The sequence below is a fragment of the Urocitellus parryii genome, chromosome 12 (genome assembly GCF_045843805.1).
Source record: "Urocitellus parryii isolate mUroPar1 chromosome 12, mUroPar1.hap1, whole genome shotgun sequence".
NCBI classification, from domain to species: Eukaryota; Metazoa; Chordata; class Mammalia; order Rodentia; family Sciuridae; genus Urocitellus; species Urocitellus parryii.
In genome coordinates, this window is record NC_135542.1 from 88,322,720 (window position 1) to 88,341,739 (window position 19,020).

Consider the following 19,020-nt stretch of genomic DNA (forward strand, 5'->3'; position numbering starts at 1 on the left):
TTTGGAATCAGAAATGCTGAGTAGAGGAAACAGTTTTTCTTTTAAGCTCTATCATCAGCTGAATCAGCTTAGAAGATAAGGAACAAGAGTTGATTGAATAAGCATGAAAATCACTAAAATACATACTTCTGTTTCAAGTATTATCCATAATGGGGAGAGAAAAATACCAAAGGAAAGCAAAGTATTGGAAAGAACATAGGCTGAAACTTATGGCATGGATGGAGAGAAGGAAGAAGAAGGGTTCATAGAAGGCAGACAGAGTGGAATGACATGGGGACAGGATCAGCAGGTGTAAGGAACATTTCAAGCTAAGAGATTCCTGGAAGGTACCAGCAACAATGTAGGGGGCCCAGATGAGGGATTCAGTCATGTCACTCTCTACAGCACCTTGTCTCCTTCACCACTATAGAAGGTTGAGTGGTGGACCCCAAAAAGACATGTCCATGTCCTAATCTCGGAAACACCTAAATGTGACCTTATTAGGAGAAAGGGTCTTTGCAAACATAATTAAGGATATCAAGATGAGATCATCCTATATTACCCTGCAGGCCCTAAACCCAAGAACAAGTATCCTGAAAATAGACACTAAGAGGAGAGGCAAAGAAAAAAGGAGAAGGCACATGAAGGCAAAGGCCAAGGCAGAAATCCGTGGGATACAGCCACAAGCCAAGGAACTTCTGGAGTAACCAGAATGTGGAAGAGACACAATTCCCTAGAGCCTTCCGAGGTAGCATAGCCCTGTCAATACTTTGATTTCAGGCCTCCAGCTTCCAGAACTATGGAGAAATTTCTGTTGTCATAAGCAACCCAGTTTGTGGTCATTTGTTACTGCGGCCCTAGGAAACTAGCATGGCCCCAACCACAAGGAAAAACAAAACACAGCTGCACTCCTTCCTCACAGGCACCATCACAAACCTTCTCCCTTCCAGGAAATCTTTACCTACACTCCCCCAAGGAAATTTCATGCTCATTGGTACTGTCATTTCTCTGTGGGGTACAACCTCAGCCTAGCCCACACCTCAGGAACTTCACAGAGAAACTTCCAGGGCCAGAGCACTTTAGAGCTGCTGGGCACCCACCATCTTTTTTCTTGTGGGCTAGGAGCCTTACAGGAGATAAGGGAAGGGAAGTAGGGTATGTTGGTTTGCCTTTTAAATAAACTGGAAGGAAATACCACTGTCCCATCCATATGGTTCAAAAGATAAAAAGAGATCACAATGAATGTTTTAAGAATCTACCTGGGGGTGGGCGTGGTGGCACATGCCAGTAATCCCAGTGACTCAGGAGGCTGAGGATGGAGGATCACAAGTTCAAGGCCAACCTCAGCAAATGAGCGAGGCCCTAAGCAATGTAGTGAGACCCTGTCTCAAAAAAGGGAGAGAGTGGGGCGGGGGCCACTGGGGATGTAGCTCAGTGGTAAAGTGTCACTGGGTTCAATCCTTAGTACCAAAAACAAAAAAAACAAAACAAAACAATCAACCTAGGGAGTTTCTAGAAAAACGTGAATCAGAGATTTTCCCAGTGGAGTATGACTAGGACAGGGACAAATGCCATTACACTAGCCCTTCCTCCTCCTCATTTCTAGGTCTTGTCTTTCTTTTCATTTTTTCCCCTATTTTTTCCCCTAAACTATGAACTTATATGAAGGGAACTACACTCAAAACAAAGAAAATGAAAAACAAGAAATTGTAAGAGTCAACCCCTACTACACGGACTACATCTTCTATACTTTCAGCTAAATTTACTTCCAGGACTCAAACAAATTAGTGGGACTTCAATAATGCCTGCTTTCTCCACTAGACTATAAGCCCCGACAGCAGGACCCATACCTGTTTTGCTCCTTATAATTTTCACAGTGCTTTCAACAGTACCCTCATTAGTAGAGGCTCAAAATATATTTGTTGATTTACCAGTTTATATCAAAGGTAAAATACTAAAATGATAAGTTTCATGTTATAACACACACATACACATTTTAACCAAAATAAAAACAAAATTTTTAAAGGACACAAAGGAATATATTATCTTTGAAAAAATAGGCATGTGGCATACACCTATAATCCCAATTGATCAGAAAGCTGAGGCAGAAGGATCACAAGTTTGAGGCCAGCATAGGCAACTTAGCAAGACACTGTCCCAAATTTTAAAAAAATAAAAAGGGTTGGAGATGCAGTTGAGTGTAAAGCATGTTGCTAGCAAGTCCCTGGGAAGGAGGGAAGGAAGGAAGGAAGGAAGGGGAGGGAGGGAGGGAGAGAAAGAAAAGAGAGAGAATGCATTACAATTATTATTACACATAAAGAGCACAAATTTTTGTATCTCTCTATATAAAGTATGTTCACACCAATTCATGCCTTTATACATGTACTTTGTTTTTTTTTTGCATTACAATTCTTAATACATATATATACCACAATTTTTCATATCTGTTTGTATATAAAGTATGTTGATACCCAATTCAAGTCTTCATACATGTACTTTGTATGATGATGTCCATCCATTCCACCATCCGTGCTAATCCTCTGCCCCTCCTTTTCCCTCTCACCCCTCTTCCCAATCTAGAATTAATATCAATAAAAAATAGAAAAAAAAATACCTTGGCACCTGGTTGTTAAATAAATGAATGAAAAATGGAAAAACCAGAAGCTCTGATACCCATAATGATAACTAATTAATTCAGTGTACAACTATGGGCAAATTATATTTAGTTGTAATTTTGAACTATAACCATGCATACGTATTTTTCATTCATACAAAAATTGATCGAAGTTCTCAACTTTGTTTTACCGATTTGTGCTTAGTCAACTAGGAATTCTGACATAGAGAATATAATTCTTTTCTTTTCTCTCCAGCTGCTGCTAAACTTGAATCTAGATCCTTTAGAGTTTCTCCACTAGGATGTACTAATAAGTAAAGTCAAGATCTACTTTCAGAAGCATAAGAACATGTAGAGATTTTTAAATAAAAATATATGATCTGAAAAACAAATTATTCTTTGTTACATTATTTATATAACATTTTAATTGCTTCCCAATAAACATGAAGTATGAAAACTTAAAAAGAAAGAAAAGAGAGAGGGGAGGGGGACTGGGGATGTGTCTCAAGCAGCTAGGTAGTGCGCTCGCCTGGCATGCGTTCGGCACGGGTTCGATCCTCAGCACCACATACAAACGAAGATGTTGTGTCCGCCAAATACTAAAAATAAATATTAAAATTCTCTCTCTCTCTCTCTCTCTCCCTCCCTCTCTCCCTCCCCTCTCTCTAAAAAAAAAAAAAAAGAGAGAGGGAGGGGAGGAGTGAGGAAGGAAGAAAAGAAAGAAGAAAAAAACAGAAAGGAAGAAAATGTTAGGATTTTCTCCTGAATAGCTGCTGTGTCCAGCTACTGTTCACTTTTTTGTTGTGATTGTCATTAGTTCTGCTTTGTTTTGGTTTTGGTACAAAGGATTGAACCCAGAAGCGCTCTACCACTGAGCTATATCTCCAGCCCTTTTTTCTTTTTATTTTGATATAGGGTCTGGCTAAGTTGCTGAGGGTCTCACTAAGTTGCCAAGGCTGGCTTCAAACTTGCCATCCTCCTTCCTCAGCCTTCTAAGTCGCTAGAATTATAGGCATGCAGCACCTCACCCAGCTCCTGTTCAGTTTTAAATGGTTGGTTATGTGTATTTTACTTCCATTTTTTAAAAAGAAAAAGGTGAAATAAACCCAATTTTGTCTTTTCCCATAGAATTCAAAGTAAAGTATACATATAAAACAATTTCTTCAATGACTTAACTAATCACCAAGGTACTTTGCAGGAGACTCACGGTCTAAAACAGGGTTTCTCCAGCTGGGTGCTGCTGGCTTTGAGCTGGATAACTACCTATTGTGAGGGCTGACCTGTGCATCCCAGGATGCTCAGCAGCATCTCTGGACTCAATCCCATTTCATGCCATTAACACTCTTCCCCCAGTTGTGACAACCATAAATGTCTCCAGATATTGCCAACGTCCTCTCTGGGCAAAATAGCCCCCTATTGAGATCCACTGTTTTCAATGAAAAAAGAGCTCTCCCAGCGATTACTAAGAATTTGTTCTTTTTCAATCCCCTGTCAACCTGCCAATGTGACTCACTGTTCCCAGCCAACCCTAACAGTCACAAATGACCTATCTGTGTGAACTTCTGGCACCTGGTTATAATGTTTTTCTTCTGATCTCAAGCTCCCCCAAACTACCCACAAGTGCCCTGCACATTCTGCTTTCTGCTTACTCTGCCTGGTGGCCACAGATTATCCAGAACCCTTCATTCTGTTCCCAGAGCACGCCACCATGCTCCATTAGCACTCAAGAGAGGAGGATGCCTTTAAGGTACAGATTAAGGAAAAAGCAAACTTACCAGTTTTACAAGTAGAACACATCCTCCCTGTACCTAGGTCCTCATTCCCCAACAGTTAAAGAAAACAAAAGTCCAAACCATCACCACACCTTAAACAGGGTAACAGGTGAAATCGAAAAGACATAACTAAATTTTCAAAGAATTCAACTATTTCTAATTCTGGGGGACACAATAAGTTCAGGACTAGTTGTTTTTGACATTAATCTTTTAGAAAGGCTCAAAAGACTTGAGAAGAGAAATGGATTCCAATCCCATGTGACCTAGCAGTGTGGCCTTGGACATAGTTTTCTCCTTTGCAATATGCGTGAGTTGGGCTGTCTAAAGTTTAATACACTGATTCAATACCTACTTCTTAAGTACCTATTTTCTTAGAATGTATTAAAAAAATGAGTCAGAATTTAACCATACCCCAAAGAAGTCCAAGTTGGATCAGAATTGGTGGGGTACAGCTTAGTAGACAAAGAGATAAATAAATTGTTACAAGAAGATACAATAAATACTAAAGAGGTATGTGCCAAGTACTTTTGAGTGTATGAGAGTACAAACATCAGGAACAACTAATCACACATAAAAGAAATCAACAGAGATCTCCAGAGTACCCCTCTACCTGTGCAGGGTAATACAAAGAGTTCTCAAATACAGGTGGCCCTCCCTTATCCAAGAATTCCACATCCTCAGATTCTACCACCACAGATAGAAAATACTCCAAACAAAACAAAACCTGCATCTGTATTAGTATTACAGTCTAGAGATGATTTAAAGTACATGGAAGTTACATGCAAATACTATGCCATTTTATTTATTTTTTAATAAATTTTTATTTTTTAGTTGTAGTTGGACAATACCTTTATTTTATTTATTTATTTTTATGTGGTGCTGAGGACTGAACCCAGCACCTTGCACATGCTAGGCCAGTGTTCTACCACAGAGCCACAAACCCAGCCCCGGTATTATGCCATTTTATATCAGGGACTTGAGCATCTATGGATTGTGGTGTCTGCAGGGCATCCTGGAACCACTACCCCACAGATACCAAGTGACAGCTACACAAGGAGTGTGAACACAAGGGACATGCAGGAGGCAGCATTTAATGAAGAATTCTGTGCTAACAATTTGTTCATGAACAACTGGAAGGATACCATTTCTAATTCAAGGACTGGGCTTTTTTGACTGACATAGTCAAATCTCCTTTATCTAGAAGATTCAGAGCAAAAATTCAGCAAGTGGTTCTTCATCACTCTATCACACCTGGGTAAAGGCTTCCATAGGAGTTGATATTAGCTCAGTGTGACAAAACAGAACCAAAAAGCTACCAAGAGACAGTGAGCAGAGGAAAATGAAAGTAAGTAGGGGTTAAGTCCCCAACCTAACTGGGACAGCTTAGAAGTTAAAGATGAGCAGAAACTTCCAGCAATAAAACCCAAAAAGCAAATTCAAAATCAAGTACTAAGGATACCTCTACAGCGACCATGTAAAAATCTTCTCAAATCCCGTACCCAAAAGAGAAAAAAAAAAAAAAAATTGTGTGTGTATTTATAGTGTGTGTGGATACACACACAATATATACATATATACACACACACACACATATATAAAGGTAAATAAACATAATGATTAACATAATAAAAGAAAATGTCATTTTAATAAGAAACAAAAGCTATCAAATAAATGTCATAAATAATACATCAATAAAAACAACACTGCTCTATAATCTGGGAAAAAGATAAACCTTCAGAATTGCTCTGGACTGCTCCCTGCACAGCCAACACTGCTTACACCACTGGCCCTCTGACGTCATATTTTCCTACAACTCAGTACCTCAGGGCAGGAGGTCAGAATTTTCTTTGCTCTCCTGAGCTGATTCCAGACCAATACTCCTCCACCCTAATGTAACAATTGCTGCTACTTTGAGCTCCTGCCATCCGGCTACTCTGGCTTCCATCCTGCCTTTGTGCCTCCACCCTCCTACTCACTCCCCAACAGTCACTGAAGCCTCTAGCACCCTGGCTTCTTCTCCACCACAACTCCTACCACCACCCTGGGTGGTTCCAGATCCACAAGAGGACTCATTCCTATGCTGCAGCCTCTAAATTCCTTCACTAAAATGATCTTTGGTCCTCTCCACCACTGACATTCATGGCCACATGTTAAACCTTGTCAACATAAACCTTACTTGCCAGTCTTTCACCTTCTGACATACATACCCTCAGGTCTTCCAGTCTTCTGACTTCATTTTGACCTGATTTTTTCTTCAGACATATCCAGTCTTCCATGCTCTGACTCTTGTCATTTTCTCCCAATTAACCTGCTCCTTGGATATTCTTGTCTCCCCACTCTTGCCAGAGGGTTGACTATCCAGACATGAACAGCTCTGTGCTGTTCTTGCTACTCTGCATCCCTGGTTTCCCATCACACCTACCCAACAACCTGGGTCAATCGCCAAACCTTCCTGTGCTCCTAACACCAGGTTCCTGAGTTCTACCAGAGAAAAATCATACAGCCTTGTAGAACTATATTCATCAATTCATGGCTTTTATCCTTGCCTGGACCCCTTCCTTGACCTTGGATAGCTCCTTCTCTTCATTCCCCTCAATGACTAACCCAAGCCCTCAGGAGTTTCCTCAGCTCCACATTCACCATCCCCCCAGCACTCAACCTTGGCTCCTTATTTCACAAAACTGAGAGCATCTCCCCCAATCCTCCACCAGCCTTCCCATTATAATCTACATCTATCAGGATTCATTTATCTCTTCCTGTTTCAGAGGGTAAAATTTCCTTTTCTTTTCCAGGATTCAGCCTTGATCCCATTCACTCATTTGTCCATTTAATCCCCAAATATTTACTACATGCCAACACTATGACAGACATGGTTCTAGGCCTATAAACAAAACAGGCAAGCTCACGAAATTTTCATTCCAAAGAGAGAAAACAACAAACAAAAAAATAAATTATATGGCATAGCAGAAGCAGGGAAGAAGGATACAGAGCATTAGAGGAAGGCAGGGGCTACAGTGTCTAACAGAATGGGCAAGAAAGGACTCCCTGAGAAGGTGCCTATAAATGAAACAGGTAAGGGAGAACACGCATTGGGGCTAACCAGAGAAACCACATTCCCTAGGCAGAGAGAAGAGCAAATACAAAAGTCCTGAGGGGGAGACAAAAACCTGGCTTGTCTTAAGGAACCTCCAGGAATCCTGTGTGCATAGAATACAATAACCAAAGTGGAAAATACTAAAGAGCACAGAGAGGTAACCATGGGCCAAGCACAGCACCTCCAAGCCACATAAGAATCTAGAGCTTTATTTTGAGTGAGACAGGGAGTCACTGGTTCTGAGCAGAGTAGTAACTTGATGACCTATATTTTATGGTTTTGTTTTTTTGTTTGAGTTTGTTTTTGTGATACTGGAGATAACATAATCCAGAGCTTGGGTTATGCTAAGCAAGCAGTTCTGCCAACTGAGCTACATCTCCAGCCCAAAATGATCTGCATTTTAAAGGAAACTCTGGCTACTGTGTTGAGAGGAGACCTAGGAGGCTCCAGCAGAAATGAAGAGACAACTACCATAATCTAAAGCCCAGGAAGACAGCAGCATGGTGTTTGTATTGGGAGACGTATTGAGAATGTAAAGCAAACAGGATTTTCTGTTATACTGGGTGAAATAAAAAGGCTTTTGTCCTGAGTAGAGAAGGAGGCAAGCTGAGATCAAGAGGCATGTTTCTGGCCTAAATATATTTAAAAAAAATTGTAATTTTAAAGATGAAGAAGACTCCATGTCTTCCTGTCTCCTCTGCAGCCCTGCTCCATCAGGAACTGCCCTCATTCTTGTTTGACTCACCAATTTCCTTTCCTTCTCCTCTTTCCCCTTTCCAGATGCCTTCCCATTACCCACTGATATGCTCACGCATCTCTCAATCTCAGCTACCATGATACTTCCCTTTCTTTCCTTATTCAAACTTCTTTAAGAAAAAGTCTAGACTTAGTGCTCCCACTCAACAACTCTCAGTATTTCTTATCCTATTTCTATCATTTTTCTAAAACTGCTTTTGTGGAGGCCAAGGCCATATCATTGCCCAATCCAGAGAACATTTCCCAGACTTTATCCTACTTAGCCTATTTGGGATACCTGGCCCTGGTCTTTACTCCAGCTTTTAACTACAGGGTTCCATGGCTGTGAGACACTACAATCTCCTCCTTCTCCTCCCACCCCTCTGGATACTGCTCCTCTGTCTCATTTGGGGGCTTTTCTTACTAAGCTATCCTTTACATGTTGCTGCTCAACATCAACTCCATACTCAGCTCATTCATCTTCTGACTCTTGACAAGTGATTTTCAAATGATCCTTGTATAGACAGCTTCAAACAAATCAATTCCATGACATTCAACTTCCCTAGGTATTCTTTCCTAAAAATAATTTATTCAAGCTCCCCAAAGTTTTAGCCCTATTTAATAAAATAAAATTTTAAAAAGGCATACTCTTCACCCAACTCTCACAGTGATACATCTCCCAGGATGTGCACAGCGAACTGTGAATAAACCCAGTGTTTCCTGTATTTCCCTGACATATGTTTCTGTTAAGGGTGAAGCATGGGTGTTAGAAACATTTTGGTCCAGGCTCAGAACTCAGATAATAGTAGAGAGGAGAGGCCAGAGTAAACACAATGTTGACAGATCTCAAATAAGATGAGCGAAAGTCCTAAGTCAAGTCTAGCTGAACCTTCAGTCAAACCAGAGAATCCTGAGAAACAATAAACTGGAGTTGGTTTAGGCTATCAGGTTCTAGGGTTGTTTGTTACATAGCAATGAATAACCAAACACCATGTACTGATCATGGCCAACAATGAACTCATCACTTTCCCTTATTAAGCCTCTTTTCACCTTCCTTCTCTTCCTACATGACACAGCTCAGTCAGGGTCACTTCTATGTCATTTAGCTAGGCACTCAAACTAGAAACCTGAAATTGCTCTAATTCTGCAGCTTTCCTTCCCTCCAGTAGTCAACTACAAAGTCCTGTGCTTAAACCTCTGAAATATTCCTCATGTACAGTCCTCTCTGTTCCTACTACCACTCTGCCACTCAGGCCCTCACCACCGTTACCAGGACCATGGCAACAGCCTTCTATATGCTCTGCCTCTAGCCTTGGCTACCTCAGGTCACCTTCCACAAACCTACCTAAATTGTCTCTGACCATGCCACTCCCTCTGAAAAACTGAATGGTTCCCAGATTGCTCGAAGATAAACTCCAGATTCACAGCTCTGTGATCTAGGCCCTGCCTTTCTCCTCAGGCCTTTCCAACTGTGACTGCTGACAAAGATAAGAAAAGACTGACATATTTGATTGCACAAAAATTTAAATAAATTGCAATGCATATAACAAAGGGTTAATATCTTAAATATGAAAAAAAACCTCCTATAAATCATTAAGAGATGAATGCTCTAAGAGGAATATGAACAAATAAACATAAGCAAAACTTTAGCAAAGAAGCGTAAGTGACTGTGAGGGAAGAAGAAATAGGGAGAAAGAAAAGGAGAGAACATGCCCTGCCTCATAAACAAGATGGAAGTATATATACTTTTAATTTTTCAGGAAGTTAGTTTATACAAAAGCTAAAATATACATCTATTTTGACCCAGCCATTTCACATTCAGAAATTTATTTCAAAAAAGCAATAGAATACTCGATTTGTAATAGCTATACAATAATCTGAACATCTAGTAAAAGAAGGTTGGGTAAGTAAATTGCAACACCTCCAACAACCAGCCAAACTGAGGATGCAAACCTTTAATCCAGAGAGAGTCAGGATACACTGCTAAGTGACAGAGCAGATTACCAAAGACGTAGGGCACATTCTTATTTTTATGAAAATGTACAAATCTTCAAAGGTACATATCAATACGTTAACATTGCTAATTTGAGGGATTATGAGTCATATTATTTTTTGTCTGGCTTTTCATCATTTAATCTTTTAATCATTCTAATATTACTTTGGATTAATTTGTATTCCAAAAATAAGAAAATATTGACTTCTTGATTGCTTTCTTCTACATCAACCAAAGATTATGTATAGAACTAGTATTCACCTCACAGTTTCAAACACCAAGCACTATTCAAGACTCTCCAGCTGGACCCCTCTAGATATATAAACATACCCAACAATGAACAGTAAATTATAACCCTGGAAGCCACTCTGTTGTTTCAACAAATCGAAACTGAATAACTGGAACAATATTTTCACAGTGCCTAGAGAACTGCCACATATCCCATGTATGGGGAAGAGACTGAGGAGGGTGGGCTGAAAGGCAAGGGACAATGAGCAGAGGGAAATGAAAGTAGATAGAAGTCCCCAAGCACTGATAATAAACTTTTCAGACAAATGCTTATAAATACATTTTATTAATAATAAATATCAAATGATAGCCCATTATCTCTTGAATTCAACCTTCTTAGAACATGAGACATAAAAATCTGGTTTGTGTGCCAACAAGAGATACAAAGCCCATATACTTCAGCCTGTGTACTTTAACAACAAACAGGATCCTCATGCTCTCAGACTCTCAAGATGTTTCTTTCTTATTACCCACATGTCTTTTTTTTTTTCCCCTAGTGAAAACCATCATAAGATGGGAACTTATTGAATAATTTATTTAGTCTTTATTTTGTGTGTGTGGTTTTTTTAAATTTTTTTATTTGTTTTAATTAGTTATACATGAGAGTAGAATGCATTTATGCACTTGATATATCATACATAGACAGGACATAATTTCTCATTTTTCTGACTGTACATGTTGCAGAATCATATTGGTCATGTAGTCACATACATACATACAGTAATGATGTCTGTTTCATTCTACTATCTTTCCTATCCCCACATCCCCTTCCCTCCCCTCCCATACTTCCCTCTACCAAATCTAAGGTAACGCTATTTCTCCCTAATGCCCTCCACCTTATTGTGAGTTAGCATCCATATATTAGAGAAAACATTCAGCCTTTGGTTTTATGGGATTGGCTTATTTCGCTTAGCATGATGTTCTCCAACTCCAACCATTTACTGGCAAATGCCATAATTTTACTCTTCTTTAAAGCTGAGTAATATTCCATTGAGTATATATACCACATTTTCTTTATACATTCTTCTATTGAGGGACAGCTAGGTTGGTTCTATAGTCTAGCTATTGTGAATTGAGCTGCTATACACATTGATGTGGCTGTGTCACTATAGTATGCTGATTTTAAGTCCTTTTGGTATAAACCAAGGAGTGTATTATGCACATTTAACAAGCTTAGTCATCTAGTGTTCAAGTCCACAGCAAATCAAAGGCAGCAAGTTAAAAGAGAGACACTAATTCAGGAAGGATATGGAGAGAGGTTAGAGGTTGAGAGTTGACAGACTCATAAGAAAAATTTAGAAAGCATAATCATGAAATTCAAAAAGGACTGCAACCCATGCATCTGAGAAATGAAAGAACCATAAAATGTTAGCATTGGAAACTAACTTTACTAGTATCTAGTTATTGTCACACACAAGGAATCTGGTAAACAAGGAATGCAATTTTCCCAGGGTTCAGGGCATGGTAGTCACTAGACAGGTTCAGATCAGGATGCATCCTGTGTGACATATGTTCTAGAAGACAGGAAATAAATTACATACTTCAGAAAAATTTCTATACAAAACAGTAAACAGTATAACAATGTCTGTCCAAGTTTTTCTCTAAAATACAAGCCAGTCCTGAATTATACCCATACTTGGAATTTTATTGGCATTTCATGCAAAAAAGTTCCAACTAAGGCTGGGCACAGTGACACATGCCTGTAATGCTAGTGGTTCAGGAGGCTAAGACAGGAGGATCACAAGTTCAAAGCCAGCCTCAGCAAAACCTAGATGCTAAGCAACTCAGTGAGACCCTGTCTCTAAATAAAATACAAAATAGGGCTGGGGATATGGCTCAATGGTTGTCTCTGAGTTTAATCCCTGGTGGTCCTACCCCACACCCAAAAAAAAAAAAGTCTCAACCAAGTCATTCTCTCCCTCAAACACTGTTTTTCTTCTTTTTATTGATACTATTATCTACCCAGCCTCATAAGCCAAAAGCCCAAGATCCATCCTAGCTTTCTTTCAGCTCCAACATTCAATGATTAACAATTTTTCTAAGTTTAAGGAGAAAATATGGAAAGGTGAGTGGAAAATAATGGAACCTTTTACCTCCACTAATAATGACCCCTGCCAGTATGACTCATACATAAAATTTAGCCAGGTCAAGGTTAACAATCCATCTCAGGAATGTTGTCTTAGTCCCAGCTACACAGGCCTAAAACTTCAATCTAATCAACCCCACCCACTTTCCCTCCTAAACAGTCTGAACAGAAACTGTAGAATTTAAAAAAGAGTGAGTTACAAGAAACACTTGGATCATCCAGTGGTCTCCTTATTTATATAAGGAAAGATAAGCTCAAAAAGGAGAAGACACCTGCCGGGCACTGAGAATGAGACCAGACAATCTGCTTCCCAGACCTCATACAGTCATTGGTCTATATTATGTGAGCTAACCCAGAAGAAGGACTTCAGCACAGACTTGGACACCACTCTGTCCCATCATCTTAAAAAATCACCCTATAATTGCTAGAGTGAGACCTATAATTGAGTAGAGAGCCATTTAAATAACCATTTTGTGGTATTTTTTCTGAACTACGATTTTAAAAGAAGGAAAAACTTTATTTTCTAAGACAGTCTATATTACCAAAAATTAAACCTTCTTCAAGTGAATTCTCATCTCTGGTCAGACAACCATCTAGAGCTGACCTTTCAACAAAGTCACAAAGCTCACAGGATAAACCACCAGCAGGATTTGTTGCTGATCCCTTTTTCCCCTCCTCTCTGAGACTATTAAGAATAGGGAGAAACAAATGCCTACCTATGTTCTAACTGCTACATATAGTAATCAATTTTAGCCACCATGTCTCTCATTTCTTGAGTTGCTCTTTGATAAATATGAAATTGTTATACCCTCTCTACAATCCAACCTCTTGAATCTATGATGTGCCTTTAAAGAAGGGACAATATCAATCCCCATCCTCTTTGACATTTCCTCCTTTCCCTGCTGAACCTGGGACTGATGTATACATTTTCAAATTACTATTCCCTTCCTGTTTGACTCATCTCATACCTCAAACATATACTGAGAATCACTATCCTAATTTGCTGCAGGCCAAGACCCATTATAAACTAGAAAGTAAATGTATAGTTAGCTGGCTTAAAGATAAATTTTAGCAATATATGGGTTTTTGTTATTGTTATTGGCTTTGTTTTGGTTCCAGAGATGAAACCCAGAGGCACTTAACCACTGATCAACACTCCCAGCTCTTTTTGTATTTTATTTAGAGACAGGGTCTCACTGAGTTGCTTAGGGTCTTGCTAAATTGCTGAGGCTGGCCTCAAACTCAAAATTCTACTGCCTCAGCCTCCCGAGCCGCTGGGATTATAGGCGAGTGCCACTGCACCCAGCTTGAGTTTTTGATATTTGATGTACTCTCTATCTTTACAGTACAGCATTTAAATAGTTTGAGTTTGTTTTTATAGTTAAGATACTTATCTCTTATACCTTTACTCTTGATAGTACTAGATCCCAGAATTTAATTTAATCAATAAAGAGATTTATATGACTTTCTAGAAGATGTTCTACTTTACTTTGAATTTATTATTTCTTTTTTAAAAAAATTTTTATTAGTTACTGATGAACCTTTATTCATTTATTTGTTTATATATGGTGCTGAGAATCGAACCCAGTGCTTCACACATACTAGGCAAGCACTCTTCCACTGAGCCACAACCCCAGCTTCATGAATTTGTTATTTCTTGACTTTACTAAAACTCTAGATTCAATAGTTCTTGTCACTATAATAAGCTATGTGACTTTCTCAAACATAGAACTGTTATATTATTGAAATAGGGATGAGGGAGGTCTGTATATCTAGAATCTATCTGATCTCTTCTGCTGGCCCAGTGAATTTGAACTAGTATTGATTTATTGTAATACTTATTCAGCTAATTTATTCTCTATAGTACCCATTTTAAGAATCCTGAATCAGATACAAAAACATCTAAGGTCTACACTCTGCACCCAAAGAATGGATTATCCAACACTAGAAAATAGATACAAATGAAATAGATAAATATCGGAAAAAAAAAAAACTTTGAGATTATGGGCTTAAAATAATCAACCCTGTTGGCAAGAAAACTGGATCCAAAAGCAGTTGTAATGAATACTGTAAGCATGTAAGATAGGTGGTTGGGGAAGGTGAGGATAGCCCGGGCACTGAGAACAACATGAGTAAAGCACTGGAAAAAAACAAACACCATTCAATAGAGATGAGGAGGACACAGGCCATATCATATATCATCAAATTTCCTATCATACACACAGCTTCTTCCCAACTCCAGCTCCACTAGGCTATACACAGAGCAAAACAAATACTTCTCAACAAAAACAAAATTCACACACTCGAATATTAAGAATTACCATTCACAGATTGCTAACCATCTATATGCCTGACACTATGTTGTTTTTTGCATATATCATTTCATCTAATTCTTACTACAACCCATATTTTTGCATTTTATAAGTAAGAAGAGTAGATCTTACTAAGTTGCCCAACATCACAGGGACAGGTCCAGGATTCAAGTCAAGGGCTGCCTACCCCCATGGCCCACGCTTTTAAACCACTACACACAGAGCTAACCTTGAAAGTCTTCTAAGGAGAATGTCAGCAATTCTTCTAGTTCAGGTGGAGGAGAGGAAAGTGCACTGGATATCATGTTTTTCCCAGATCATTACTGTGTTACATCTTCTGGTCAAACGAGGATTTTTTCAGTCAAAAGACCCAATGAAATTTATTTCTTCCAATGCAAGCTCCTGCAAACCCCCGTCTACATACACACAAACACACATGTATATACACACCAAACACACATGTATACACACACACACACACACACACACACACAATTTCCAGAATTCTAAAAGAGAAGAAGACAAAGGCCTGAGGAACAGGATCAGGCTACTTCCCAGGGAAACCTAAACAAGTCTAACAAATCCAGAAGAAACAGTATTTCCTGAACTGAGCAGATTCACTGACTTGGGAAAATGATGAGTCAAGGTATAAACAGGAGTCCTATCACCTCTGTAGATGCTGCTCAGGACCCAGTCCTCCAGGGAGGGCCCAACCAACAATACCTGAGTCCCATTCCTTCTTCCTGTCTCCATAATAAGTTGCCATTTTTTTTCCTCAAATTCATGCTCAATACCAAAAGGAAAATAATCTATCCTTCACCCTAAAGGTCCCAGTACAATAGCTGTAAATGTCCTTCAAGGCAAGAACCAAACAAATTACATGGCATTAGACTGCTTTCTCCAGGATTCAAATCCCAGATGAAAGGCATTGTTATTTAAGATCATTACAATTTCAAATGATAATTTGGCATTGAGGCTATGCTTAGCCTTCTATTATCACAATATAGGGATGCCATAAATTCTTTGGTCCAAAAATTTCTAAGCTTTTCAGAAATCATAAATAACAAAGCTTTAATTGGCTCTGCCATCCACTGTCTGCCAAGGTTAACTCAGAGCCGGAAAAGAAAAGTGATCAGCTTAAGCTGATCCAACCAGAGGAGATGTTATATGAAACTAAGTTTTTACTTTTCAACTTTGTTACAATTTCTGGAACTTGCCCTCTACCAAGAGGGAAATTTTACTCCAAAGGACTCTCCTTTTGTAACAATTATCTGTAATGTAACAGAAAAACTGAGATTGTTTACAAAGTATACAAAATAGATTAAGTAATCATAATACAGATAATACACTAATAACAAAAAGAGAAACACAAAATACTGTAGTCAGTATTATCTTACCTATTAATATTCATTACTCCTGAATGATTCAAATTTACATAGGATGAAAGGCTCTTTTGGTTTGGACATAAATACAGAGCATCTGATTTGTTCATGTAGGCAATTTTATTCCTCAAAAAAGCCCAAAAATATTGCAGTACTTACTTCAACTTCACTAAAAGAAGACTAAACATCTGAACATATATGTCCCTAAAAATAGGTGATTTTGCCCCTCAGGTGACATTTAGCAATATCTGAAGACATTTTTTCATCATCATAACAGGGTAGGTGTGTATAACTTGTCTTCTAGTGAGTAGAGGTGAACAATACTATAAACATTCTATAGTGCACATGACACCCCCCCATAACAAAGAATTATTCAGTCCAAAACGTCAATAGTGCCAGGTGTAACAACACAATGTGTTGGCCAATGTAGGGAGAAAAGAGAGTTGAGGTGACTCAGAAGGACCTAACAGGCTGTGTGACTCGAGGCAATTGACTTTCTTTTTAAATTCATATTTGCAGAATCGATAAATAAAAAATCTTTCTTAATCCATCATAACTAATAATCGTCTTATGATTTTCTGCATAAAATAGCGATTCATAGAAATAAACCTGTAAACCAAAATAAGGTAGCATGGCAGGTCTTAGTAGGCCCTGGTTGAGGACAGTTGTAATAATACTCTACCACTGACTGAACGTGGATTTTTAACTTTAAAAAATTCTCCCCATATTCCCACATCAGTTGTTTTTGTTATTGTTCTGTGGTACTGGAGATCGAAGCTAGGGCCCTGTGCATGCTAGGCAAGGACTCTACATACATCTCCGGCCCCATATTCCTACATCAGAATACTATGTTGTTTTTTGGTTTTTGTTTTAAGGTCTATTTATTTCTTTATTAGACATTGATGGACCTTTATTTTGTTCATTTATTTATATGTGGTGCTGAGTATTGAACCCAGTGCCTCACACATGCCAGGCTCTACAACTGAGCCCCAGCCCCAGCCCAAGAATACTATGGTGAAACGTGTGCATTCCCCCAGAATTCGTATGTTGAATTCTGATCACCACAAGGTGATGATATTAGAAAGTGAAGCCTCTGGGAGGTAATTAGGTCTTGAGGGAAAGGGCTTCCTAAAAGAGATTAATGTCCTTAGAAAAGAGGCCCCAGAAAGTTGTCTTGCCCTTTCCTCCTAGTGAGGACACATTGAGAAGTGGGGCAATCTACATACAACCCAGAAAAGGGCCCTCACCAAAACCTAACCATGCTGGCACTCTGATGTTGGGCTTCCCAGTCTCCAAAACTATAGAAATTAAATATTCTGTTGCTTATAAACTACCCAGTTTATGGTGTTTTGTTATAGCAGTACAAATGGACTGAGACAATGAGCAATCCCAAAAGGTTGTGGAAGCATTTCATGCCTTTAAAGGCTCATAGGGAGATTCAGTTGAGAATGATGCTGGCATAGAATTCTCAACACATGCTCAAAGTCAATATATTTTTTAAAAATGACCTGCATGGTTTAGAGCATTGCCTTACTAATGGTCAACACAACTTATATGAGTAGTGCTAAAGACCTCGTGTCATATAAGGAAACCAATGATAGCAGTGCAGAATCTTTAGACACAGAAGATTAAATTTCTTAAGCCCATACTTTTCTCAAGTATAATATTTCAACTATAAATGCACAAATCGATAACAACTAATGTGTTAACTTTTTCTTCTAACTAGAAAAATGTTTGCTAGACTGTCACAAAAAAATGATGTACATTGATTTGGACTACTCAATTTCAATGTATATTCACAAGTATTCTGTGCATCTTAATCTTGCACTAAAGACAGTTTAGCAATAAATAATTTTTAAGTAATACCACATAATTCTTTTTTAAATTTTTTTATTTTATTTATTCTAATTAGTTATATATGACAGCAGAATGCAATTCAATTCATATTACACAAATAGCACAATTTTTCATGTCTCTGGTTGAACACAAATAGAGTCATGCCACTCGTGTCTTTATACATGTACTTAGGGTAATGATGTCTGCCTCGTTCTACCATCTTTCCTAACCCCATCCTCCCTCATTCCCCTCCCTCCCCTTTGCCCTATCTAAAGTTTGTCTATTCCTCCCATGCTCCCCCCATCCCCATTATGATCAGCATCTTTATATCAGAGAAGACATTCAGCATTTGGTTTTGGGGGATTGGCTTACTTCACTTAGCATTATATTCTCCAACTCCATCCATTTATCTGCAAATGCCATGTTTTATTCTCTCTTAATGTTGAGTAATATTTCATTGTGTATATATGCCACATTTTTTTATCTAATCATCTATTGAAGGGCATCTAAGTTGGATAGTTATTGTGAATTGTGCTGCTATAAACATTGATGTGGCCGTGTCCCTGTAGTATGCTGTTTTTAAGTCCTTTGGGTATAAACCGAGGAGTGGGATAGCTGGGTCAAATGGTGGTTCTAGTCCCAGTTTTCTTTAAAAAAAAAAAAAAAAAACTTCACATAATGATCACAACCAACCTTTTGAGAAAAAAATGGAATAAAATCTGTAACAATTAGGCAGTGGAATATATTTTCAAACAAGGTCTCACCAAGTTGTTCAGGCTGGCCTTAAACTTGAGATCCTCCAGTGTCAGCCTCCCTCCAGCCTCAGCTTCCTGTGTAGCTGGGATTACAGGTGTGTGCCACACCTAGGTGAAAAGCGTTATTAAAGGGCAAGAGTGTTATGAGAGAGGTCAAGGGTGTAGTTCAGTGGT

The 19,020-nt window shown here is 38.7% G+C and overlaps 1 protein-coding gene across 2 annotated transcripts in view; it reads right to left on the bottom strand.

Annotated features, from left to right (window-relative positions):
- The window catches only part of Aak1 (AP2 associated kinase 1), a 179,422-nt gene that overhangs the window by 150,779 nt on the left and 9,623 nt on the right, over window positions 1–19,020 (bottom strand). The gene's annotated exons all lie outside the window — the stretch shown is intronic.